Source organism: Chlamydotis macqueenii, chromosome 1 (assembly GCF_036417535.1).
Source record: "Chlamydotis macqueenii isolate bChlMac1 chromosome 1, bChlMac1.mat, whole genome shotgun sequence".
NCBI classification, from domain to species: domain Eukaryota; kingdom Metazoa; phylum Chordata; class Aves; order Otidiformes; family Otididae; genus Chlamydotis; species Chlamydotis macqueenii.
In genome coordinates this window covers 8,810,794-8,837,324 of record NC_141556.1, presented here as the reverse complement: position 1 = coordinate 8,837,324, position 26,531 = coordinate 8,810,794, and positions in this window count along the sequence as shown.

The following is a 26,531-nucleotide window of genomic DNA, read 5'->3' as shown; positions in this document are numbered from 1 at the left end:
CAATTTTACCTTCTGGAGTAAAATTTGGGCTTAGCTTATGCCTATGACACCAAAGTTAGGCTACATGGTTAAATATCTTACACTTGTAACACAGAAGGAATATTTGCAAATACATCTTCTTTCATGCACAAGTACCTGCTCAGTGAAGACCAATGTAGCTGTGCTGGGGCTCAGCTGCTTTCCATTAGGGCTAATGACAACCACTGGGAGATGTCTGCAGGATGCACTGGCTCTAAGGGAGATGGAGAGATTTTCTGTTAATTTGTTCACTTTCATTTATTGTATCTCAGGAGGAGAGTGTCTGGGTCATTAGTTTTTAGGAAGGGCTGTAGCAAGATACGACAAAAAAAAAAAGTAAGAAAAAAAAAGAAACATCAAAGAGATTTCATGAGAGCTCCAATGAAAGTGTGCACACCTCAGCTAGGTGTATTTTTACTGGTTGAAATATGCTTATTAAGTATCTCACCTCATAGACCTTTACTCTAGAAATTACAAGAATGTTGTCCATTTACACCAAAAGACAGCCTGGCCCAAGTTCTCCTTCCTTCCCTGACCCCATCTGTATTGGTAGCCCTTATCCCCTCATATAGCCAAGTAAGCAGCCTGGGGCAAGTAGTTCAATGAATACCTAGGATGCATCCCCAGGGGGAGCTTCTGGAGAGATGGAAAGTTGGTCAAGCATCCTCAACCTGAGGTGATTAGAGACACAAAGGGATGTTATGACAGGGCCTCTTTATTATTTTTCAATGGTCTTGGCGGTCTAGAGAGGCCCCAGTTGACTGGAAGCTGGCAAATGTCTCAATTTTCAAGAAGAGTAGGAAAGAAAACTCTGGTAATCACAGGCCTGTCAGTCTCACTTCAGTGCCTAGTAAAATTACAGAGAAGGTTATTCTGGGAGTTATTGAAAAATACTTAAGAGACAATGCAGTCATTGGTAGCCAGTACAGGTTCATGAGGGGAAAGTTCTCCTTAATCAATTTAGTTTCCCTTTATGATGAGGTCACTCATCTAGTTGACCAAGGGAAGCCAGTAGATATAGGGTTTTTTAAGAAAATTTAGCAAAGCTTTTGATACTGTCTTTCATAGTATCCTTCTGGACAAATTTTCCAGCACACAACAAGACAAGTCCATAATATGTTGGGTGAGAAATAGGCTGATAGGTCAGGCTCAAAGATGGGGGTAGATGGGGTTATGTCAAGCTGCCAGCCAGTCACAAGTGAGGTTCCCTAGGGCTCAATTTTAGGCCCAGTGCTCTTTAATGTTTTTATAAATTACCTGGACACAGAAGTTGAATGTACGTTAAGTAAGTTTGCCAATGTTACTAAACTAGGAGGAGCTGTGGACTCCTTTGTGGGTAGAGATGCCTTACAGAGAGATCTGGATAGGCTAGAGAGCTGGGCAGTCACCAACTATGTGAAATTTAACAAGAGCAAGTGCCAAATCCCAATTTCAGTGGGATGGGACAATCCTGGTTATACATACAAATTGGGGGATGAGAGGCTGCAGAGCAGCCCCACAGAAAGAGATCTAGGGGTTTGGGTTGATGGCAAGTTGAATATGAGTCAACAGTGTGCCCTGGGAGCCAAAAGGGCTAACCATGTCCTGGGGTGCATCAAGCACAGCATAGCTAGCTGGTCGAGGGAGGTGATTGTCTCACTCTGCACTGCACTGGTGCGGCCCTACCTCAAGCACTGCGTACAGTTTTGGGCACCTCAGTATAAGAACATCAGACTATTACAGTGTGTCCAGAAAAGTGTGACCAACGTGGTGCCTGGAGGGCAAGGCTTAAAAGGAGCAACTGAGGTCACTTGGTTTGTTCAGCTTGGAGAAGAGAAGGCTGAGGGGTGACCTCATAGCACAGTCTACACCTTCCTCAAGGTGGGCAGCAGAGGGGGAGTTGCTGATCTCCTCTCTCTGGTTACCAGTGATAGGACACGAATGGAATGAAGCTGCATCAGGGGAGGTTCAGACTGGACGTTAGGAAAAGGTTCTTCACTGAGAGGGTGGTTGGTCACTGGAACAGGCACCTCCAGGAAGCTGTCACAGCACCAAGCCTGTAAGAGTTCAAGGAGCATCTGAATAATGCTCTTAGTCATATGTATTACATCGAGGTAGTTCTGTGAGGAGCAGGAAATTGGACTCAATGATCCTTATGTTTCCCTTCCAACTTGAGATACTCTATGATTCTATGAAAGCCATAGAAAGCATTGGTTTGAAAGCTCCTAAATTAGAGGAAAGTGAAGCTATATCCCCCGTGTTGACCTTTAGCACAGCTGTGTGAACTGGAAGTTAACTATCTGTAAGGAATACTGGGAAAATCCTAAAGCCACTGGTATATGGTCTGTGAAGAGCACATGCTGTGAACATGGCAGTTTCTCCTCTGCTTGGCCTTCCAGGGTAGGAGTCCTGCTCTACAGTGTGATAAAAAATTTCATCTCCCATTGAAATTAAAGGGAGTTGAGGGTGCACCAAACCATACCCAAGTCATAAGCAGGTACAAAAATAATTTTAATGTAGGCTTACAAAGGTATATCCAGAGATGGACAGAACCTTACTTCAGGATGATTCAATGGAGAGGATCTATACAAAATGCATGCAATACATTTATTCACTTTATCAATACAGTTTTTTATTATCTGAAGGTCTGAATGCATATCTTGGATCTAAATTCATGACCTATATACAGAGTTACGCAGAACCCGTAACTGAATCCTTAGAGCAAATTATATCTTTTTTTTGTCCATTATTGTCTTTTTCTTTCCACTTCATTTTCTTTTTTTCAAGAGTAATGTCCTAGTGGTGTGAAAATACACATAATAGCAAAAATCTTATTAATTTAAGTAGGAGCAATAAGCAAGAAATTTTCTTACCAAACTTACAGAAATACTGTGAGCTTTAATTATTAAAGTGATTAAAGATTGCATCAAGGTATTCATTTTCTGAGCTTTTCTTCAGTTTCATTCATTTTAATTTTGAATACTTATTAGCTGGATAATTAAAGTTATTTAAAGAAAGAATCCTGTTTAATCAAATGCCATTTTGTTAAGCAATTATTATTATACATTTACCAAAAACCATGGTCATTCCATGAATGATTATAAGAAAAATTCTGAATAAAAGTGATGAACAAAAGCCTCAGATTTTATGAGGCAACATCCATTGACTTTAGCAAGCTTTGAATTGAATCCAAAGACATGGGGGAGGAAATGTAGTAATTAAAAATGTCTATAACTAAACACTTTTGTTTCTGTTTACGATATTAGAAACACTGCCACATTTTTCCCAGTCTGTAATACGGTCTCGTGGTAGCAAATCTATACCAAGGTGGAAGTGTTTTTGCTGGGTTTTTTCTCCATGTATACAGGAGGATCAAAATGAAATAAAATAAAAATAAGTAATTATTTATTCAAGATAATTTAGACTATTCTATCAATCTCCTTTTCTCACATGTATATGCAGAATAAACTGTTTGTTTCATGCAATTTTATGTTAACAAAAATAAGGACAAAACTTGTTTTCAAAGGACATTGTGCCATTAGACAGCAAGGAAATAAAAGGAGAGTGACACAAAGGAAGAAAATAAAAAAGCAAATGAAGAAACATTTTCAAGTTTATTTCATGGAAAATTCACAGGTTAAATACACAGGAAATTAAACAAAGGAACCATCTTTGAAGAAAAAAAAAAGAATTTTTGTCCATTTTATTTGCATCAGATAAATATTTTTCACATGCAGTTGTTACAGTTGTCCACTAATAAGATGCAGAATTATCTTTCTGAGACAGAAACATGACTTTTCTGTCAATATGCCATATAACTGAAATTCAAATGGTTCAAAATCAAATTGATAGAAGTTATTATCATGAGTTTATACATAAAAACTTTCAGTACTGACTTTATTTCATCTTAGTTTCTACCATTTCTATCACATTAAAAGAATATGTGTTTTTAGGAGTTTTAGTGGCTAGCATAAAACAAAAATCCACGAAGAAATTGAGCCATGCTTCATCCTGCCTCAGGAATCACAAGTAAATGAAATCTGATTTCACAGCCAAACTATCCTATGTGTAGGTTGCTGTGTCCCTGAGCACTCTATAGGGTGTACGTGATTTCAAATAAGTTGCTAGTTTGAATATATTTCCTTTCCCCTCTGTGCCTGAAAAATTCAGTCCTGCAGGCTAAGTTAAGAAGGGAGGTTTGTGTGTATTTGTAAACACTGATCCTGTGAAAATGAAGTGGATAAAATGTTTTATGTTCCTTTGTCTACAGCTTGGCTTTTGATAGGCTGGAGCTTTACTCTTCAGGTCACTTTTAACTCTATTGCAAGTTCATGCTGGTTTTAAGTGGCCTTCAAATTTCTGCCAACAATGAGATAGAACCAAATATAGGCTATAATGAGCCCAGCTCTAAACAAATAATTTATTCTCAAGTCAATAGACTTTCAGTTTCAAAGGAGCTGTTACTGCTTTCATCTCCATATGTTTCTGCAGTTTATTCTATCCCAGACTTTCCAAGTCTGGGAATTTCTCCTGTTTCTGTCATCAGTGACATCTCTCTGTCTCTTCTCAGATCACTTGATGAGAATGGCAAATTCATGTTCTCCCCTTTGGGAAAGGATAACAAAATGAATCATTGCTATTGATCAAAAACAAAGGAAAAAGGAGGATGAATGATCTTTACCTTACTCAGTAATACAGTGTTCAGAGAGAATGGGAATGCCTTCCCGTTTAAGTCTTTAATTTGCGAACTTATCAGGAAAAAATATTATTATACCCATGTATTAATTCTCATCCAAATATATACTAGACTTATTATAACACTGTGGCCAAAACTAATAATTTTATTTTATTATATATATATATACACATTTCTATTTAGTAATGTAAATGAACGTTAAAGTTTCATCATTTTCCATGAACATACATTTTAAAGATGTCATTGCTCAACTCATCTAAAACATCCTGTTGCCAAAATTGAAAGTCACACTCAAATTTGACTTAAAATATAGTACATTTTAATACATATCACTCAGAAAAAAAAAATTAATGAAGGAAACAAATTGAAAACTTTCCTTCTCATATGATATTGAGAGCACTAATAAATGAAGATGCTTTATCTTAAAAATCTCTTCCCCATGGATTGGTTCAGTAGAAATTCAGTAAAATTGTTACAAGGGAAAAACAAAACCTCATTACAAAGCTTTCATTGTGCCAGGTATGATAACAGTACTCACAAAAGTAAATCCTAGCTCTTTGTTCACAGTTTTGTGTGCAATTCAGATAAAAGTTGAATTTTTTCTCCCCCTGTAAGTAAAAGTCAAGAGTCTGCCCTAAGTACATTTTTGGAGTGCACACTACATTAGATTTCAGCCTTAGAATCACCTTTGTCTCACCTAATTAGGGCCATTTAAACGCTGATAAGCCTAAACTAATTGTCTTGGCTCCCTTTTTAATCAATTGACAAAGACAGGCATCTCCAAAGCATGATTTGTCCTGCTTATCTTAGAAGCATAGGTGCAGAAATCTCATTACCATGGGATGAGTTGCCTTTTCAGAAATACCTCTCGCTCTCCTTTGATTACAAAAGAGCTTAAATAGTTTGGTTAAATTAAACATGCAACTTTCAAATGACTCTAGTAAAATGAGGTGAATCCCCTTACCCTTTCTGTGTGAGACTAGATAGATGTTATTCTTACCATTAAGTTCTGAACTGAGTGGGTAAAATGCAGGGTTTTAGTGGGACAAGGATGTGACCCTGGCTGTGATCTTGAGTTTTTCCTTGAGATTTGGGCTTCTGAGGAACTTGAGATACAAAGGAAGGCTCTGGTTTGACACCAAGCAGAAAGAAGCTGTTAGATGGACCCCTGTGAAGACACACTGCCATGTTTTGTACAGCCCTAGTTCTGATACATAGTCAAAATTCAGCACAGTTAGTAGATCCTTATGCTTCATGTAGTCTTGGAGGCATAAAATGTGCATGGCAAATACAGCCAGTAAATCTTATTATGGATTATATAATATGCATGAATTTCAGCTACATTATGATTCAATGTTCTATTTTTAATGGCATCTTTTTGCACAATTTCAGTTGGGCATCAGGTCAGAGTCTAAAAAAAATTAGGCTATACAAGATTTCTCTTTGTTACTATGAGGTCTGAGTCTTGTTATCAGGTTCTGGGAGTGGGTAACATGGTTTTTTTTCTTTAGTAGGTAATTTTTTTCCTCTCCTATATCTATCAAAAATGCATGTTAAGTGTTTCAATTCTCGAAGTAATTTCAATTTGCGAATGAGAATTCATTAAATCTTTGTTCTTTAGTTATTTCTTAGCCAAAAGGAGAAAATCACCCTTTGAATTGTTTAAATGACACAACATGAGGGTACTTCAAGGTCCTGGTTTTTTATTGTTGTCTTCTGACCATATAGGTTAAAGCAAGGTTGAAGCAAAATTATCCAGATAAAACTCTTCAATATAAAATGGATAAAGGATTCTAAATCTCTGGGAGACATAGGCTCTGACTGCTAAATCACTTTGGGTACTGTTAGCATCTTCTAGCTTTGGACATCTGTATTATAGGAATATCTTTTTCCTTGTTAAGCCTATCTGAGGTAGACATCTAATCCAAATCAGATAAAATATGATTTATGATTATTTAACTCTCGTCACTGATTTTAAAGGGACTTCAGATGGCTACTTCAGATGCAGATTCTCTATGTGGTCAGACAAAACCTATCCTATGAGAGTAGCATAGATGTCAGGGGAGATAAGCCTCACTGATCATTTCCAGCTTAGGCATAGGAATTTTATTAGCACATTTTGAATACATTGTGAAGATCAACATTATGATTCCATTTTAGAGATAGAAAAGCTCAGAGACAGCTCAGAGAAGTTGAGTGATATGTACAAAGGGGTCAGGCCAGACATTGGCAGAGACAGGATTACAGCCAGTGTCTTCTGGAGATCTGCTCAGCTGTGGTATAATTTGGGCAGAACTCAAGAGAGGAAAAATTAAAACATCTGAAAAATTTGACACAAAACCATTCTGAAAATGTAATCTGATTTATCTACAGGCATAATTCATTCTAAGGACGTTTTACCCTAACTCAGCCTTCTAAGGGGACTTTGAAATGGAAGCTATATATTTGTCTATATGCAGTGATTTCTTCTTTTTAATATCCTTTGCATTCACCAATGTAACGTAGCCATCAGCACTTAAATATTAATTAGGAATTAATTTGTTTCCAGACATAAACTGAAAAGTAGAAATATTCATTTTATTTGGCTTTTTTTTTTTTTTTGGGTACTGGCTCACAAATAGCTGAACATAATAAATAAAATATTTTAATTTGTGAGTTCTTACAAATAGAGGTTAGTAGTAAACACTGAAGTAATCTGCTTCTGCCTTTGAAGCAAATCGCTTTCCTATCAAAGGAAACTTGTCTCTGCTGGAATAGTACTCTAGCTCCCAGGCAAGGAGCTGGAGTTAGCTCAAGCAGATCCTCCCTGAGAAAATCAAGCTTGTGTTACAACTCCAAGTTTGCCTAAAAATGAGAAGTGCTCAGATCTGACACTCATATCTATCATAGCAGAGTAACAAAAACAAAAGTGAACTGAAGAGTGGTGGGAGGCAGGGAAATGCCACCAGCCTCCCTGCCTGCTTGTATCACCATCTAGACCCTTCTGGCGATGCATTTGGTGGCAATCAGAAGACTTTATATGATGTCCACAAAAAGCTGGTTTGTATCATTTCAGCAGTATTGATACCCCATGGGAGATGACAACTTCATAAAGTAAATTTATGAGTGAGAAGAGATGTGGAGCCTGACTAAAAGGGAGAGGTCAACAGGGTGAAATAAAAGGACTCGAGACAGGTAGAGTTGGAGTTCCCCAGGGACTGGTATTAGATTGATTTTGTATACCATCATTAATTATTCTGACCAAATGAAATGTAGGAGCGCTGTATTAATTTTGGCTATCCGTCTGTTTGATGGATACATGGTCAGAACAGAAAATCATAGTTCATAGGTGAGAATCTGGCATTCGTGAAACACAAGGAGAAAATATCCACATGCAAAAATAATTGTTTTTAATAATCTAATTTTGCCTAGCTGATCAAAAGCTACAGCTGGATTTGTGATGTGAAGTAAAATCCTAACAAATTATTCAAGTATGTCTTGCTGCAGCGATCATGCTCGGTACTGCTTCCTTTCCCACTCTTGTATGTCTCTCATTACATTGTTAATGCTTAAAGAGAGAAATGAATGTGTACAGTTAGTCACTGGCAGAGCAAACAATATGTGCTGCAAACATCTGGCTGGGCTTATAAATTGCGTATCATGAGTTTCAATGAATTTATTCCTTTTTGCATGATCATGGTTTTAATGCTTGTCCTGTGAGTATATTGAAAATTTCAGTCCCCAAGGCTCGAAATTCTGCAGTTTTCAGGATAACATAGTTAACACCTGCTACAGAGAGGGTAGAGGTCCTATACCAACATCAGTTGAGTAGAGACCAAAGTGAGCGGAGGGAACCAAATGGGAATGTGAATTTGAGACTTGCAGAAATTTGGGACCTAAACAGAGGGTAGATGCCATGGCTGAGCTTAACCCAGCTCTTCGCTCCCCTGGGTCCCACCTGGGAGCTCCTGCTGCCTGCTCAGGTCATAGTCCTATAACAGGTAGTTTCTTCTGTCTCTGCCTCACTGTGGCAGAGCTGCTTTCTCCCAGCATCAAGATTTTTGCCTCTGCAAGAGGCAATGTGCCTCCCAGCTATTCTCAGCCCCAAAGAAAGCAGAAACAACTGTTTCACCCAGCAGCATGATGCTCCTGGCAGGTTGTGACACTGTATGCAACACCTCTGCAGGGGTAATGGACAGGCTGAATGCAGCTATTTCTCTCCAAAACACAGGGAAGAGGAACACGGAGGGTTATCATGTCAATGTTCAATTTATAAAAAATGGGAGTGTGGCATACTACCACACCCTGACATTAGGACATGAGGGAGAATAGAATGGATAGATGTGTGAAAGGGTACAGCAGGCACCTGCTTCAGTCCACTCAGCACAGTTACAGTGATAGCATGAACAAGAGGATTTATTAAGGAGTCACAAATAGTTGACCTAATCTTCCTAATTTAAACAGCAATATAGAATTTCTAGTTTAGGATTTTCTGGGGTTTTTTATTTTTCTTTTCTTTTTTTTTTTTTTTTTTCCTTCTCCTAGCCTCACTGGAGAGAAAGGGTACATCTCCCTTGAGCAGACGGGCAGGGAAGGGAGCAATGTTTATTGACTTGTCATTTTTTCAGCAGCTTTTCAAAATCTATGAGTCAATATTCATAGGAAGGAGGAACTAGCTTGAAAGTCTGTCTTAAATTGCATCCTAAAGGAGGGAAAGCTACAAATGAAATTATGTGAATCTGGAACAGCACTCACTCCCAAAATGTCTTCAATATGGTATATTTGGTGTCCTTTTCTCTTCTGGCTGCTCAGAAGCCTGGTGGACCAGCTGGAGCCTCCTGGAGATTGTTCGCCCAAAAACGTTTTATGTCGGTCATTTTCATGTCCTCTAAAATCCAGTCTCCAGAGGCACTCAAGTCCTTGTATATGGGCTCTTCATATGAGTAGTAGGCAAGTCAAGCTGTGAATATACAAATCTCAGATGCTTTCATCCTTTGAGCAAGACTGGAAGTCGGATGAATCCTGGCTTAAGCCTTTTATCTCGTGCCAAGTTTTTCCCTGTCTGTGAAGCTCATGGTATTTTCTGCCACTCGCGCTCAAGTCCTGAAATGAGATTTAAAGTCCGTCCTCTGCTTCTATCCCTTAGCACCCTTTTACTTGCAGTTTTAATTCAGATACACATCAATCCTATTAGACATTCTGAATTATGTTTTAATTAAATGTGGCACCCAAAAACAGTTCTGTTGAAGTTAGTGGCAAATCTCTTATTGCCTGTAGGAGGAAAGGATCCAAAACATTTACAGAATGCTGTTCTGCTCACTGCTGTGAACTAAAAGTGACGAAGGCTAAAACCAGCTTTATTCAGGTACCTTGAGCACAGACATTTAAATATATCAGGATTCAGCAATAAATCACTAGAGGGCTTAGCTCTGTTGACTGAACCATCTTTGGGTGCAGGGTGTTGAACTGAGAAGATTATGGCATCTGTTTGTGCCAGAGGAATCTCTGATCTTGCAGCAAGATCATCTGGTTCAGAATTCACCTGCCCAGACTTAAGTATCCAGCTCCATTTTAGACACCTTACAACGTCTTAACTGGCCTCCAGTTACTGCTGCAGAGACTAGATGTCCTAGATACTTCAGAGTGTCTCTAAAACATGAGCAAATGTGTTGAAAACTGAATAATCCTCTTTTGTGACATGAAAACACCTTCACTGACATGCATGAAAATAGAAGTCAGAAGAAACCAACAGACTACTGCCTTTGTCTTAAACTTTTATGTGACTGAGAAAGAAAGAAAAAAAACAACAACACAACAATAAAAAAAAAAACCAAGGAGAGCAAAGATAAACCCAGAAGTGATGTAAAAATTAAATTTGTCAAGTACAGACCTGTTAAAATGTTTAAGTTTCTATCATATAGGGACTTCTAAATAGGAAAAACTGTTCTGTTTCTGGGAAAAAAAAAAAAAAAAGAAATAAAACAAGATGAAAAGAGTAGTTTCAAATTTTCCACAGGGGAAAAAAAAAAGAGAAACTTCAATAAGAAGTTTTGTAGAGGATCGTAAAGGATGTCTAGCAAGTCAGCCTCAGAATTTTCTGGCTCAGTCATGGCACCTGGACCAGCCCTTGAAGACTGACAGAGCTCCAAAAAGCCACACCTGAAGTCAGACCCTCATAACTCAGAAGTTTACTTTGGGTCAATTCTGTGATAGTCCTGTGGGTATCCAAACTGCCTCTGTAAATCTGGAAGGTCAGTGCTACGTGATTCTTAACCGAGAGCCTTGCACCTCTGAAGACTCCAAGCCAAGGCTGATGGTGCAGCTGCCTGAACTGTGATCCTGGAGCTGTAGACCTGACATTTTTTTTTTCTACAGACTCTGAAGACTGTACTTGTGAGAGACAGCACCTACTGCTGAGCTTGGATTCATTTGCAGCCTGTTGTGTAAATTGCCATGGTCTCTGTTTCACCAGAAGCTCACTAGATTACTTTGGACTAGATGACCTTTAAAGGTCCCTTCCAACCCAAACCATTCTAGATTGAAGTTGTTTCTATAAAATATATTTGTTTAAAACCTATTAATATAGTACCTGCTCAGTAGGACCTTATATTTTGCTAAGATGTAGTGCTGCAGTACACTTTGGAGAAAGGTACCTTGTGAAGTATCTCTCCATTTTATTTGGTCTTTTCTGCATTGTAATAGAAAAAAACAAACAAACAAATAAACAAACAAAAACCCCAAAAGTCACACTACTGATTATTTGGAAACTGTCTAAGGCTTATCCTGTGTTTTACACCGTGAACATCTTGGCATTTGCAGTTCAACCTGATCAGAGCCATGGGTTCTGGAAGCCCTAGACTGTCCAGTATCCCCCTTTCCATATCCTCAGTATTCTTCCTCACTCTCTCATTCTGCTTCTTTGGCGAAGACTGGAGGTATTCATCCACTCCTCACTTCTTGTTATTGCATGGGATTCATTCGGTTCTCTCTTCTGGTTTCCTTTCTCTTTCAGCAGAGGGACAGACAGTGGAGAAGTCAAAGGACATGGTCTGATTAGAGTCTTTCACACTGAGGAATGAAAGTCTAAGAAGGCAAGTTCAACTTCTCTGAAAGGAAAGTGATTTCTGACATCTCTCAACACCTACACTCAAGAGGTGCAATTAATTTGTCATTCATCAGTGGCAAGCATCTCAGTGGATATTGTGGTTTAAGCCCAGACAGCAACTAAGCACCACACAGCCACTTGCTCACTCTCCCTCTGTGGGATGAGGGAGAGAATTGGAAGGGTAAAAGTGAGAAAACTCGTGGGTTGAAATAAAGAGTTTAATTGGTAAAGAAGAAGCCACACGCACAAGCAAAGCAAAGCAAGGAATTCATTCACTACTTCCCATCAGCAGGCAAGTGTTCAGGCATCTCCAGGAAAGCAGGGCTCCATCACACGTAACGGTTACTTAGGAAGATGAACGTTGTAACTCTGAAGGTTTGTTCCCTTCCTTCTTCCCTCAGCTTTATATCTGAGTGTTGCCATATGGTGTGGAATATCCGTTTGGTCAGTTGGGGTCAACTGTCCCAGCTCTGTCACCTCCCAATGTCTTGTGCACTCCCAGCCCAAGTGGGGTGGTGTGAGAGGCAGAAAAGGCCTTGACTCAGTGTAAGCACTGCTCAGCAGTAACTAAAACATCCCTGTATTATCAACACTGTTTCCAGCACAAATCCAAAACATAGCCCCATACTAGTTACTGTGAAGAAAATTAATTCTATCTTAGCCAAAAGTAGCAGCTAGAGAACAGGACCTCAGAGTCAAAACCAGAAGCACATTAGCACTAGCTCCAACAGACTGGAGTAGGAGATTTAATTTTTCTTATTCTGTGTTGAACTCTTTGTAAAGTGATTTGTTTTGAAGTCCCTTTTAAGAGTCTTCTAGTGGTTTATAAATCTTCATTAGGAATCAAATATCTCCTATGGCCTTCTGGAGCCTTACCTTTGGTCTTCTGTTTCTCTATATATTGGCAATCTCTGATAGACTGAAGAGCTAGAAGGTCTTAATTTGATTTTCAGAAGTTTCCCTGTAGTTGATTCCAGTCTTGTTCTGCTCTGTGAAAGCAACTTGTAACCCTGAAGAGTTACTCTTCTGGCTTAGTCCTGATATATCCCACAGTTTCTTATAATCCAGCTTTCTTTCATATTAAGTCTTTCTGCAGGCCAATATCATCCATATAGGCTCAACTGTTTTAAGTGTGGATGTAGCAGCCAGATTTATCAGTCAGTTCCTTCTGACCCTGCAGAAGTAGTAGCTAATGTTACTTCTTGATATACAACCTCCATGTATATGTCTGGAGAAACAGAGTAGTTTTTACTGCTTCTTCAACACTGACTGGATGGCACTTTTCCAGTTTCTCTCCTCAATGGCTCCAAATGTGCTAGTTCCCCGAGAATTGGCTCCATCCTGTTGTGATTTTCCTACTCAAAACAAGTACAAGCCCACAAAAACTGAAGATGTACAAGAGTTATAAACTGTGTTTACATGAGTTTGGCGTTGAATCACAGTTTTAAGTTGTTCACACATTTCATGTTATTACAGTCTAATACAACTTACAAGGGAGTAAATTCATTTTCATTCCAGCCTTGAAAGGCAGCAGTCTAACACCTAGATCTTCAAAAGATTAGCCATTGATTCTTGGAGATTTCTCTGTTTCAAATTACTGTGATAACACAAGAAAACAGATAAATTAACTTTCCCATCATTCATTAATTACCATAATTATCCCATGATGGATCGTTAAAGAATAACGTGCTCATAGGGAGGAGTTAGTTCTTAATTTTCTGTGTCCACAGTTGGTTTATGCCCTGAAGCAGGGAACGTACAACTTTATAACTTACGTTCCCTGTAAAATAGCCGTTACTTTTTCTAGAGAACACAAACCTTTATTAGAATCCTATTAATGTCCAGGATGGTAACATTTTGAGCTAGTGAGCTATTTTTGTCTATGTCGTGGTTTTGTTAGTGAGGGGGGGCCTAAGGTGGTAGCTTCTGTAGGAAAACTGCTAGAAGTCGCTCCCCTTTGTTCAGTGGACTCGGCCAGGCCTAGGGCGGACCTGCTGCTGGCCAAGGCTGAGCCGATTGGTAGCAGAATGTTCCGTGATAACGCCTCTGCGATAACGTATTTAAGAAGGGGAAAACAGAAAAAAAAAAAGAGAGAGGAGAGAAGATGTGAAGAAGCTGAGCGGGGGCAGAGGCGCAGAGGGGGAGGCGCAGGCCTCATGGGCCTTGCAGGCCTCACCCTCTGGCCTCTCGCCAGGCAGCCGACTGGGCCCGACTCAGTCCAGCCCGGCTGCAAGAAGTGGAAAGGAGATGAGAAGTGAATAAGATGTAAAAAAAGATCCCGAGAGACATCTACCAGCCTGTTGTGAGGAACGGCTGCAGACGCCAAGGTCAGTTCAGAAGGAGGGGGAGGAGTAATGCGGCTCCTGGCCAAGATTCCCCTGCAGCCTGTCGTGACGACCATGGTGGAGCAGGTTGTCCCCCTGCAGCCCATGGAGGTCCATGGAGGAGCACAGATCCACTTGGAGCCCGTGAAGGACCCCGTACTGGGGGAGGTGGATGCCTGAAGGCAGCTGTGGCCCGTGGAGGGCCCGCTGGGACAGCTGTTCTAGAGGGACTGCACCCGTGGAAGAGATGACCCACGCCGGAGCAGTTCCACGAAGGACTGTGGCCCGTAGGAGGGACCCCACGATGGAGCAGGGGAGGAATGTGAGGAGTTCTTCCCCCAACCATGAAGCAGCGGCCTGAAACAACGTATGATGAACTGACTGCAACCCCCATTCCCTCTTCCCCCCCTGCGCTGCTCAGGGAGGGGGAAGGTAGTAGAGATAATGTTAAGCTTGGGAAGAGGGAGGGGTGGGGGGAGGTTATCTTGTTCTCTGTCTCATTATCCTGCTGTTTGTAGTAATAAATGAATAGTTTTCCCCAAGTTGAGTCTGTTTTGCCCGTGACGGTAACTTTAAGGATTTCTCCCTGTCCTTATCTCAAACCTCGAGCCGTTTTTCCTTATATTTTCTCTCCCTGTTCTCTCGGAGGGTGGGTGGAGTGAGAGAGAGACTGCGTAGTCTGGTCCGATTGGGGCTGAACTACAACAGTCTATAAAAAAAAAAAAAAAAAAAAAAAGACTATGCTTTCAGATCTTTTGTTTTGTTTTGTTTTGTTTTAATTTATTGTGTAAATGGGAGCATTCTCACTTTAAAAATTTCAGACTATCTGTTGTACATTAGTCAGAGGTAAAGATTTCAACTAATACACATCCCCCAGACAGCTGAGTCAAGGTTGAATGTTAGATTTCTGGTTCCTTAATCTTGGCCTGTTACTGACTTGTACTTTTGTGCTGTACTGACGAGTAGCATTCCTCAGGGGTCCGTGTTGGGCCCAGCCGACATGGACAGTGGGATAGAGTGCACCCTCAGCAAGTTCGCCAACGACACCAAGCTGTGTGGTGCCGTTGACACGCTGGAAGGGAGGGATGCCATCCAGAGGGACACTGAGAGGCTGGAAAGGTGGGCCTGTGCAAATCTCTAAGTTCAACCAGGCCAAGTGCAAGGTCCTGCATGTGGGTTGTGGCAATCCCAGGCAAAAATACAGCTGGGTGGAGAATGGATTGAGAGCAGCCCTGAGGAGAAGGACTTGGGAGTGCTGGTGGACAAGAAGCTCAACGTGAGCCAGCAATGTGCCCTTGCAGCCCCGAAGCCTAACCACATCCTGGGCTGCATCAAGAGGAGCGTGGCCAGCAGGTCGAGGGAGGTGATTCTCCCCCTCTACTCTGCTCTTCTGAGACCCCACCTGGAGTACTGTGTCCAGTTCTGGAGTACCCAACATAAGAAGGACATGGACCTGTCAGACCGAGTCCAGAGGAGGCCACAAAGATGATCAGAGGGCTGGAGCACCTCTCCTATGAGGATAGGCTGAGAGTGTTGGGGCTGTTCAGCCTGGAGAAGAGGAGGCTCCAGTGAGACCTTATAGCAGTCTTTCAGTACCTCAAGGGGGCCTATAGGAAAGATGAGGAGAGACTCTTCAGTAGGGCCTGTTGTGACAGGACTAGGGGTAATGGTCTCAAAATAGAAGGAGATAGATTTAGATTAGATATTAGGAAAAAACTTTTTACACTGAGGGTGGTAGAACCCTGGAACAGGTTGTCCAGAGAGGTGGTGGATGCTGCATCCCTGGAAATGTTCAAGGCCAGGTTGGATGAGGCTCTGAGCAACCTGATCTAGTTGGAGATGTCCCTGCTCCTTGCAAGGGGGTTGGACTGGATGACCTTTGAAGGTCCCTTCCAAACCTAACCATTCTATGATTCTACTGCTCCCAGGGCTGTGTGCAGCTGAGTTTATATTCCAGAATTCAGCAATCTTTAAGACTTCAAGGATAATTTTTCCAGTTTTGCAATAAAGGACACTAGCAAACACTAGCAGTTTGTAAGAGGAAGAAGGGTTAGTTCCCAATTAATAAAATTAGTCATTGTATTGAATAATAACAGAGTAGGAACCAAATCCTAAACAGGGCTGTTCAAAATGAGTATGTCAACACTAGCAGCTGGATCACTCTCTGATCCCTTGGTTGTCTATTATTCATAAGCCAGGATTCTTCGCTGTAGCAGATCAGCTACAGTTCTTAGCAGAACTGGAGCACACACATATTTGGCTGGCTGTACATAATGCATTGTATAAAGACAGGTCTGTGAGGCAGCGATCAAGTCAAGGTCTGCTCCAAGTGCAGAGAGGGTAAAGTCCCTTCCTTAACCATAAGCAGTATGGGTGCAAACAGTTTTGCAACAAGAGGCCTAGAAAATAAACATAAGTTCTTCTGCAACAATGTATGAAGTCAGTATAGACACGCTGATAAACACCATGATCCTGAAGAGAGCTCTAGACTGGAAGATGCTCCTTTGTCTGATTACCTTGGGTGTCTCATGTCCACTAAGAATTAATTCCAGATGAAGATTGTGTTGTAAGGTGTTGCTAAATATTGGTTTGATACAACACACTGTGTCTACTGAGGTATCATTCACTCCCTGACTGAGGAATACCTGCAATAAACTTCATATTTTTAAATGAAATTACAATTAAGGTAGTTCATTTGAATTCAAGATTTATCAGGTTCAAGAAAATATCAGTCATTGTTCAAATGAAAGAAGTGTGGTCTGGGACAGTGTATCTAGTCAGCAAAAATAAGTTAAAATATTACATGTTTGTATGTAATACAGATCCCCTATTTTCAAAGTGCAAATAGCATACCTTCATTTTAATTTTAAATACAATAGGTACACAGGGGTTAACTCTGATAATGATGTTTGGGAGTTATGCAGATAAATATATATTAGCATATAACAAGATCTGTGACTGCAACACCCACGCATCAGTTCTTATTTTTACCACAAACACTCTAACTAGGTTTCCCTTCCCAAACTATTCTCTAAGTCTGATTTATTCCATGAACTGTCACAGGGCCAGGCTGGCTTTCAGGGTTATAACACAATACAATGTTTTCTCTGCTCTATCAGTGTTCCTATTTCTCACCCAGAGGAGGATTATAAAGACAAAGAACCAGTTTCTTCTAATTACGCCAGCATGGTTGTACACACTGGGATAATTTTTGAGACCGCAGCTGCAACAAGAGTTGTAATAAAGGTAAATGATGTACTCTTTAAATATGTGCAATTACAACATTTTCCCATGGAACATCTTACTACTTCATGGATACACAAGTTACTATGTGAAACAAGTAAGGAAGAGAGTTGCTGTAACAAGCAAACCCTCTGGATATTTAAAAAAATAGCGTTAATGTGGTGAACTCTGAGTTCACACAGCAATGCAATCCATTCTCTTAGGAATGAATGTGGATACCAAGAGAAGTATTATTGATGTTTGTCAAGAAATACCAAATGGAACTAGAAATTATTTACACGGAGCCTCTTTTTAAAGCAGTGTAATAGGTTTTCATACAAATGAGAATCTGGCCCAAACTGAGAGAATAACAGTCTGCTGTGTTGCCCAAGGGGGGAGATTCTGCATGAGGCCCAGTGCCTTTTTGAGTATGCTCAACTTACTGCCAGCATCCTCTTATTTCACCCTCCCTCCTCCTTTATTTCTCGGATTATGGCTTGGAAGTCAGTTGCCCACTGTTCTCATTGCCGTTTCTATGTTTTCCTTCTTTTGATTTCCCTATACTTGAGGGATGGAAAGCAAATATAGCACTGCAATTGGCTGACAAACTTTGCCTTTGCTTCCTGATAGCTGGAAACATTTTCAAGGTTGTCACTAGCTAAAAGAGGAAATAAAGCAGCTCTAATTAAATGAATTACCTTTGTGCTGTCTTTTCTTCACATTACATTTGCATAAAAAACTCAGAAGAAAAATCTGCTGCATAAAAAAAACTCAACATGAAACACTGCACCTATGAAATCCTCTATTTTTACTAATTTGAACATTTTGAGGCACAAAAGACAATGGGAAGAAGTAGGTTTATAAAACTGAAGAATTCCCTCTCTTGCAGCTGAATGAATAAACTGACCAGTCTAAGTTTGTGATTACTTTTCATCCTCACAAAACAAATGAGAAGAGTGAACATAAGCATTTTTACCTCTCAAAACTGTTTCTTTTCCCCCTGAAGCAGGCACAGAGAAGCTAGACGCTTAAAATCTATGGATGTAACTCAACTGGAAAAGCAATAATATAGCCACGAGTTGTTCTGGTCGCTGAAATTACTTGAAATGTGTCACTGCAGAAAAGGCTACACTGTCATTATTTATGTGATAAGACCTTGTGTAGCTAAAACAATGTAATTTAAAATTAACTGTTTTGGAGAACAGTGTGAGTCTAATTATGGTACCAAAAAGCTCAGCACACTTTACAAAACACATCCGGTAAGCTGGATAATTTTGAGACTGTCAGGCCCTCCTTGGACTCCAGGCTGATCTCAATACCCAAGTTATGAAAAGCTACCATAGGTACATCAGCCACCTTGGTCACCAATGAAGCAATCACACAGAGGTGGACTGTGAAATATTTATGTCACCAGTGCTAGTGCTACCTCTCAACACAACTCAGCGGATGGACTGCACAGAGTAAAGATGTCCACTAACTTTGCTAACTCCCCAAAAAGTGGCAAAATTATTTTTAAACCATTTACACAAACTGTGTGCTTAGGGTATTTTAGTCTAGTCTACAGTTGTATTACGAAATTCTCCTTTATCTTTGCATGCATTTTTTCTAATGACCTGATGTTAACTGACTACAGATTTCGTAATGCCAACTTCTAATAACTCTAGAGCTAGATTGAACTCTCCATGCGTATAGCCAGACCAGGTTATTTGGAGCCTCATCACAAACTCAGAGAAGTTTGGGAAGTTCACTTAGTTGGTTGATGATTCATTTGTAAAGAACAGATTTACTGAGGAAAACAAAAAAAAAAAAGACTGTAGAAAACCTAATGAAATCACCTACTGTGGCATGTACTCATGTTGTAAGGTGAGCACAACATTTTTTTACTAGTATAGTTCCCCTTTCTCTTCCTTGCTGTTGTGTCCAGTTCTGCACCAAACTTAATGCCTGTTCTTATTTGTACTACTTATCTATTTTACTCTTTATTCTTTAGTTTTTAAAAGAAACTTTTACACTTCTTGTCTTCTTGGAAAGAGAAGTTGTCATGGAGAGCCGTGTTTGTGAAACTTTTAAAAGAGCAGCTTCAATCTCTTTAGGAAAGCAGGGGGTTTTTTTTCTTTTTCTTTTTTTTTTTAAATTTCTCATGGCCTTGTACAAAAGGTACTTCTTCTGATAATATTTCAAAGTGTTCCCTGAATGGAATCCAGTTTTTATTCAGCCTTTACATTGGGATAATAGTATAAAAAAATTGACTTTGAGCTCTTTCAAACACACACACACACAAATATAAAAGTATTGTACTTTGCAGAAATATCAGTTCTGAAGTGGGTGGCACCTCTTACATCTCTTATCATGCTAATGCATGACTACTAAAATGCGCTGTATTCCTATTTCTATCACCATTCAAACATTAAATAATGAGTTACCAGAGCAACCAACTTGTCATGCAGTGGGTACTGCAACAATCACTCAACAATTCCTTTATCTAAACTTTGTAGCTGGATAAATGAGTAAACAATCATGGCTTACAGAAGTGAGATCTACTTTCCAGAAGTCCACTTTGCACTGACATTCAAAAGAACTGTGCATGCTCTCTCTGGTATGTTGTAAATAGCCACTCAGTCCATCAACATGTTTTGTTAAGCATTCCTTTGCAGATAGCTCAATTAAAGTAGCTGAAAATCATCTAATGGTGGTAAGAGATATTCCTTGAGCAGGGGGAGCTGTTCATGTACAGAACTTTGAAGAGTCAAGAGCTTATTGTGCAGCTTCTGCAAAGTACAAATCCTCTCTAAGTGTTGGATAGGATTGCTACAACCTCTGTCAGCAACCTCCCCTCTTATGCCAAATATATTTGGCTGGTATGTAGTCATGTTTTTCTAGATGACTTTAGGGCACATTCCATATTCAACAACTATTGCTTGTGTTCTGTCTTCAGCATACAGGGCACAGCTACAAACAATATGCAAACATAAAAACTATGTGCAATAACTAACAGGGGAGTCATCAGTTGTTCCAGGATATTTGTCCTTAAATGAGTAACACTACATAAATCTGTATTAGAAAACCAGAATCAAATTGCACAGAACAAGGGACTTGCGTGTCAGCTGCCCCAACCTGAACTTAAGGACAGAAACTCTATAACATTTAGCTCAGAAAGTCATTTGTAAGCCAGAATAGATCGAAGCATGGCAAGGGTGCCATACAAACAGTACAAATATTGCCCAGCTTATGTGTGTGTCAAATCCAAAAGTACAATTTGTAGTCAGTTAGCAAACAGGTAACACAGTCCCTTAGAATGTGTCTGGTACTTATAAACAAGTCATCTTTAGATCTCTGTTGTATTTACCACTGTGCCTGAACAAAGAATTTCTGCAGCCAGGTGTTTACAACACAAAAGACACAGCAGCAGCGCTGCCTAAAGAAGTTTCTCTTTCCTTCCACCATAGCAATTACTCTGAGTCCTGCGGCATGCTGCAAAACATTGTATAAACATGTAGCATTTTTTGCACAGGTGCACACACATTTTTGTAGTTTACCAGCAGCATAGATCAGTTTCCCACGGATCTAATACAGCAAGGAAATTCTAAGGAGAAAACAACGGGGTAGTAGCACTCAAAATCCGTGTCTGAGCTCTCAAGGTGCATCACCTCTCCAGAGCATATTATCTATCTGTGCTTCTAAATTCAAGTTCATAGGGACCAGAGAACAGAAATTAGAACACAGGCTGAGCCACTGAGCTTTTCAGTAAAGAGATCACAAACAAACATCTGAGAGTTAGTGATCTCTGACACCAGCACAAGTGCTGAGATTAATCCTCTGAAGTCTGACTCGAGCATGACTGCGGCTGTGAGTACCATCGCAGGGCACTGCAAGCTGGGAGGAATCCAGGCTGCTTGCACTTACTCTTGCTTGTGTAGGGTGAACTTCAGTAGGTCCCGATGCTTCAGTCTGTCTCTGTGTCCTGTGAAACCAGAACAACCTGCGTCTGCTTTCTTTGCTTATCCTCATCATAACATAGGGTAATACAGCCTTTGAGTAGGGGGAATGTAACGATGCCTTTTTAGAAGATAAAGTGGGCACATTTCATTTAAGTAGATTAGCTGGTTTTGTGCTAGATGGCCTTTAGTCTTATCTGATACCCTGTTTTTTATCTTTGAGGAGTCCTATTCTAATCCCACTGATTGCACTGAGTGGTACCCTGCTTAGCAAGGAACCTTGCTGAACTGACTTATTCATTTAAGAGGTAACACAACTTATGAATCACCGTGACATATTGAAGATAATAATCATCTGTCAAGGGAGCAGAGAGCTTGCAACCAGGTAGCCTCTTATGAATTGAAAAAAAAAAAAGCAGACTTGAAAAATACACTAAAAATATTACAATCGAGATTGCATAGCAAATCTCAGTCAGTAGACAGAAGAGAAGGGAAGAAAAGACATATAAGATCTATATGAGAGTCTAAAGACTAGAATATTTTTATCTAGATAATATCAAGTGAGCAGTGTGAAGACTTGTTTCCAGAAAATTTATCCTCTTACTCAGCCACACTACTGCAGGGGCTAGCAGTCCTAGGAAGAACTGGGATCAGCCTACATAGCTGTAACTATGGCTAGTGGGATAAGACGGAGAGGATCCAAAAGCCAAAGACAATGTCAGGTAAAAGGGTCAAGATGTAGTCTTGTGCAGTGTGCAGTAAGTGCCTCAATCCCAGCCTGTTCACTTTGAAATGGCATCTGTCCTGATGTGTTTGCAGAAGTCAGACTGCTGGCAAGCTGAGAACACAAGCATCATAAGTCCATTGCACATATACAGTGCTTTGGATCTCATATTGAGGTCAATAGTCTAGGTAGTCTTCTATAAGGAGCTCCTCAACAAAGATTGAAAGGTTTTTAAATGTTAAAAAGCCAGGTTGTGTTAGAGTAAAAGCTAGGATAATTAACTTACTAAATTGAAAAGAAATGTGCAACAGTTAGATCAAACAGAAAAGACAGAAAGAGTTTTTGCACAGGCCTCTCCCGACCACAGCTGACTTCTTGCTTTCACTCTCAGTGATCGCTAATTTGGGGTTGGATTTGGAGCAAGATTAGACAAATAATTTAAGTGTCTATATGTAGCTGTCAGTATATGAGCTGAGTATCTAAGGTCCATTGTAATTGATGGAGATCTAGTTAATGCAATCTAACTGGGGCCTAGGGAGCATTTCAGATCATGAAAGGAGACACATAAAACAGGCTTCACTTATGCAAGCAGAAACATCAATCTATTGCTGTTTTAGATACATGGAAATATGTAAGATATTCAGTTAGAACCAGCAGACATAACAGACCTCTAAGGAATCCATGACCTTCTAGAGCAATAGCTGGAGGCCAGGCAAGGCTCTCTTGCGACACCTCAGATGGCTGCCACTGCTTTCAGTCTTCGCATCTCCTCTGTTATTAACAGGTTTAATATCTTTCCCTAAACAGGACTGATCTTCCCTGTCCAAGATGTTTCACTTAGCCCACTTACTACCTAAAGAATCTTTAATCTCTAGCTGAAAGCACCAAAACCAAGACTGAGGGGATCAGTCTCTATCACACTTTTGATTCTCAACAGTTACTATCACTCGAACGTGGTCAGACCTAGTGACTGCCAGTTTTAGTAAAAAGTGCAGATATCCTGCTAGAGAAGGGAAGGAACATGAATGTAACTTCCCACCAATAACAAATAGGTTGCACTGTGCATTTTGCCACATAATCTCTTTTTACCTCTGACCGGTATAAGCATTTCAGGAATTTGTCTAGGTAAAACCAAAGAATCTAAATGCTAATGAGAAGACACTGCTACAAAAACTGCTGCATCACCAGACTCTTTTTTGAGCTTGTTAAATTTAGCATTTTCTGACAAGGCAAAACGTAATCTCTCTCCATGACTGGATACAATGGGAAATCATTAAACTTAACAACTGTGCTCTGAATCAAATAATTGGTTTTCAAAGGAAGCTGTCTGGAGCCAGAAGATTCTACATCCTCCAGTAGTTCCCAGAAGAATGGAAAAACACCAGTCCAAAAATGAGCCAGGCACTACTTTGAAGAAATATCAACTCAGACTTGCTGTGGTCAGAGGAAGGAAGCCTATACAGGAGGAAGGAGGAGACACAAAAGCAGTTGGAAGCTGATGTCCTGTATTGTCACAGAGAACTCTATTCTGGCCCAAAGGCAGCATCCAGAATGATGAAGTTGTTGAGGCAAGAATACATATAGAGGATCTATAATTTTTTTTGTGCAGACTACTATATCTCTGACTCTATGTAGTAAATAGCAGCAGTGCTTTAGAAGTTGGTGAGAAAAAAATATTTCTAATTTAGTCTCTAACATGTTATTGAAAGGTTAAATAAAAAACTAGGGCCCTTACATCCTTGATTAAATACTATGGAATGTGCAAAATCCATCGAGAGTGAGGAAAGCAGCATTAACTTTTTAGCCTGGTGGGAAAAAAAAATCTACTAAAGAGGGAAGGTGTCAGGTAAATTTTATCTAGGTGGTGATTTTTTGCACAGTTTGAAATACCATTTCATACACCAGCCACAGCTGGAAATAAGAAATTAAACCTTTTCTGGCTATTGAGAAGTTAATTGGAAAGATACATTGATTTTAAACCTGAAAAGGCTGGAAAGGGCTAGGTGCAGAAGAGGAAGGTGATTTATCAAAATTCAGCTTACCACCACCCCAGATTTATTACTCTTTATCCAGTTCTTTGGGAGAATCTTTTTCTTTCTTCTCATTGATGTGTGTTTTCTTCTCCCTCTTCCATTACCATGCTGCTTCCTGCAGAAGTTTGCTGGTGGAGTCTGGGCCCTAAGGTACAAACTAGGTAACTCTGCCTAGCCCCAGCATGCCGACATCTCATGGAGTTCAGCAGATGGATCCCTTCCATATTCAATGAGCGCTAACACAGCCAGACAAGCAGCAGCGGTCCCATTTGTGGAGTGCAAAAAAAAGTCAGTAGAAATTGCTATTAAAAAAGTATATTACCTTGAGGTTTAGAACCAAACACCCCATTTGAAAGCCCGCTTCTGTATGAAGAGCACATATCTGCATGACAACACATATAAGAAACAGCGTGACCTCCATTTTCTCTCCTATTCTTTGTGATCCATGGCTTGGGGTCACAAAGAAAATTATGACAAGCACTACAGCACTCTTCTGCTTCACTGCATAGAAAAAAAAAAAAGAGAATTTAAATATAGAGTGTTTGATTTTTCCATCCACCTTTTTAAAGGATGACCAACAAAAAGCTATCAACAGAAGCTTTTTTTTTTCTTTTCTTTTTTTTTTTTTAAGAAAGAGCACTGTGCTGATTAAATATTAGCTCATTAGCAAGGAGCATTTATTTTGTGGCAGTTTGTTGTCTTTTAATAAGCAGATGACACACAGAGTTTTCCATTAGTGACTTAAACTTTATCTTTCGTGTATTTTTAGCATTTCCATCTTGGTTAATTCCATTTTTAAATGGCACAAAATTCCCTTGAAAGAGCAATCTGTCTTTGCACAGGATCTGTGTCAGCTCTCTGTAGTGTATCGATCTGAAATATGATGGACTGCAAACCTAACTTATAGCTTTAAACCACAGAATTGTGGTAGGGCTTTTCTGGAAAGCTTAACCCAGCCATTACTCCTGGAAGCATTATTTTTAAAGAAGACATGATACCTGAAAAAATGCAAGGCCAGCTTAGGCATTTTCACACATGGGTAACAGGTAAGCTCACTAACCAAGTCCTTCTCCTAAAACACAAAGCTGCAACTAAAATTGAGCCCTCAGTTAAAAAAAAAAAAAAAGGTAGAAAACATAGATCAATAGCTTGACCTGAAGAAAAGTGCATTCATTTCTAGTATATTCCTCATCCCTTCTGTGGACCAGTGAGCAGAAAGCCCCATCACACAGTTTTCCATGTAAAGACCTGGTCCTACAGAGTTGCTGCCACAGCTGCTTCTCTTGTCCAGTACATACTTGTCTATTTGTACGTATTTTTTGTGTCCACTAATAGTCGACCTTGTTTGTCCATCCCACCAAATGTCTATGGAAAGACCTTATGTTCACCAAAACTTTGAGATGGTGTTGCCTAGTCCATCTTCTGCAGTGAGCCTTCAAAGAAACCTGAAAACACGTGCTTTGCTGCCTAAGAAGTGGAATGTTTCACTTTTTAAGCCGAGAAACCTCAAAGTGCGTAAAGTTTCTCAGAAAGCTGAGAAAATAACAGGGTTTATACACAACTTTCTCCCTCTCTCTTTTGTCCCTCAAAGCATATCTTTGCCATGGTTTTAAACTAAAAGAGAGTAGATTCAGACTGCATAGAAGGAAGAAATTTTTTTACAGAGTGGTGAAATACTGGAACAGGTTGCACAGAGAAGTGGTAGATGCCCTGTCCATCAAAACATTCAAGGCCAGCTTGGACAGGGCTCTGAGAAACCTGATCTGGTTGGAGATGTTCCTGCTTCTTGCAGGGGAATTGGACTAGATGACCCTTAAAGGGCCCTTCTGACCCAAACTATTCTATGATTCTATGACTACTGTTGTCCAAAAAAAGGTTTTATTTAGGGTTGCCTTAAGGTCAGCAGTCCCTACCTTTGTGTCACTCTTTTAACATAGGATAAGTTTTATTCCTCTGAGGGAGTGGTTCCTAAAATGCCTCTGCCTGGCTAGCGTGTTACTCCCATATTTTCTTCACTAATTCCAACTTGCACACAAATTTGTTCCCTCAGCTGGCCAAACAAGAGAGAGATAAACTTCTGCTTTTGGTTTGGATGGTCACTAATGGCTATTCATGAAATTTGCACTGACCATACAGGTATGCAATGCTTCTTTCAAAGGATGTTGCATCACCTGCATATTGAGTGTGATCTGAGAGATTCTGTATTTTTAGAGTCATTTGTGCATTTGCTAAATTTCTCATCTTGATTTTTTTTTCAAAATTCTATATGCTGTTAAAGTCAATAATTATAATAAAAAAATAAAATAGCAGGGTATGGGAAAATACTTGTTTTTACATAGCTGTCAAAAGGAAGAAGGTCTGGTTTTGTGCTTAAGTGAAAACGTCAAGGGAAAATATCATAAGGTTATTGGGTTTGGTTTTTTAGTAATTGCAAAATCTGTAATTTAAAATGTGTAACTGGAGCCTGTATATCTTAATTAATTCTTTCCAGGCCTCTTTTTTTTAAATGATGTCTG